Source organism: Dromiciops gliroides, chromosome 1, assembly GCF_019393635.1.
Source record: "Dromiciops gliroides isolate mDroGli1 chromosome 1, mDroGli1.pri, whole genome shotgun sequence".
Classification (NCBI taxonomy): Eukaryota; Metazoa; Chordata; class Mammalia; order Microbiotheria; family Microbiotheriidae; genus Dromiciops; species Dromiciops gliroides.
The window spans coordinates 378,070,654-378,073,024 of NC_057861.1; positions in this window are offsets into that span (position 1 = coordinate 378,070,654).

A 2,371-nucleotide genomic window follows, 5' to 3' on the forward strand; every position below is an offset into this window, starting at 1 on the left:
TTAATTCACAGCTTCTCAAAACATAAGTGTTATCTCAGCTTTATAGAATTTTGGCATGGTTTCCTGTGAAGCATGCTTTTTTTGTGTGTCAATGTCCTTTTCCCCAAACTTAAGTAGAGAATCAATCTGAAAAAATGGCTTGTCCAACACTGATTAACATTGAATAGTCTGTATTTATCCTTTTTATACTAATGGCCTCTCTTCCTGACTTATTGAACCTATTAAACATATGGTTGCTTTAGATAACTAGATATACATACATATACATAAGCATATAGATATAGATATGCATACACATAGGATGTCCTAAAAACCTTAGTGGATATTTAAGCCTGAAGGCTATAAGTTTATGGCCCTAACCAAATAACTTCTGTGGTCCCTTGTAGTTCTAAACCTTTGATTCTATGTCTTTTGGATTTTTCACTTTGCTCACTGGAAAAATGAGTTGATCTAGATGACCTCTAAATTATTTTTCAGCTCCAAGTCTTTTTCGAACTTTTAGAGAGATGAAGGGAGCACTTATTATAGACCTATTATGTGCCAGATACAATGCTAATTGTTTAGCACATATTATCTCATTAGATCCTGACAATTCTTATGAGGAATTTTTTTATTATAATCTCCATTTTACAGTTGAGGAAACTGAGAATGACAGAGGTTAAGTGGCTTGCCTGGGGTCAATCCATTATTAATAAATGTGTTTAAATATTTACTATGTACCAAGAACTGTAATAAGTGCTGGACACACAAAAAGAGGTAAGAGATTGCCCTGCTCTCAAGGAGCTTACAATCTATGGGGAAACCAATATGTAATTAAATCAAATATAAACAAGGCAATTTATAAACAGGATAAATAGGGAAAGATTAAAAGAAGGAATTCACTGGAATTTATAGGGTTAGCGAAGGTTTTCTGTAGAAGGTAAAATTTTAGTTGCATTATAAATGAAACCAGGGAGGTCACTAGTAAGATTTGAAGAGGGAAAGCATGACAGGCCTAGAGGACAAATAGAGAAGATGCACAGGGCCTAGATAGAGAGTATTGTTTGTGCAACAGACAGGAGATCAGTGACACTTTATTGAGGTGTACATATTGAGGAGTAAGGTGTAAGAAAACTGGAAAGATAGGAAGGGCTGTTAGAAGGGTTTTGAATAACAAAATACTGCATTTTTTACTTGCTTAGAGACCACTGGAAATCACCAGAATTTATTGAGGTGTAGGGCATGATCAGATTCATGCTTTGGGAAAATTACTTTAGTGACTAAATTAAGGATAGATTGGAGTGGGGAAAAACTGGAGGCAGGCCGACCCAGGAATAGGCTATTGCAATAATCAGGGCATGAGGTAATGAGGGCCTGCACTAGAGAAGTGACAGTTTCAGAGGAAAGAAAGAGGTGTGTTTGAGAGATGATGCAAAGTTTAAATCAGCATACATTGCAACAGCTTGGATGTTGGGTCAGACATAGTGAGCAATCAACTATGACTCTCAGTTGCAAGCTTGAGTGATGGGGAGGTTGGTGTTGCCCACTAGTAAGAGGGAAGGTGAGAGGAGTGGCAAAGGAAAGATAAAGAGCTATATTTTGAACATTTTTATTTTAAATGTCTACTAAACATCCAATTTGAGATATATGAGTAAAAGGTGGGGGTGTGAGATTGGAGGTGAGCAGAGAGTTTGGCACAGGAAAGACAGATTTCACAGTCATAATTATAAAGCTAGTAATTAAATTCATGGGGGCTAGTCAGTTTACCAAGTAGTATGGAGAGAGAAGCAGTATAGAAGGAGGAAAGAATGAGGCAAAAGACAGAACCCTGAAGGATACCTATGGTTAGAAGGTGTGATTTGGAAGAGAATCTAGCAAAGGAGACACAGGATTGTCCAGATAGATAGGAAGAGTATTGGCCAGATGGGTAGGAGGAGAACCAGGAGCAAGTGGTATATTAAAAGTGTAGAGAAAAGAGATTATCGAAAAAAAGGAATGTGATGAACAATGTTAAAACTTCAGGAATCATTTTGAATTCTAATCCCAAATAAGGACTGAGAAACAATCATTAGATTTAGCAACTAAGAGATCATTAGTTTCTTTGTAAATAAGTTTCTGTATAATGAGAAGGGCAGGTGCCAGATTGTAAGAACCAGAAGAGAGAACTTCTTATAAAAAGCCTTTTTGAGAAGTTTAACTACAAAGGCAGAAGATAAATAGGATGATAGCAGGGATGGAAGGATCAAATAGTTGTGGTTTTTTTTCAAGACAGGGGAGACATGGACCATTCTGAAGGCAGTAGTAATTGAGTAACTAAAGAGGGGGAAATTGAAAATTCGTGAAAGAATGGAGATGATAGTGGGAACAATATGTTGAAGGACACAGGATGTGA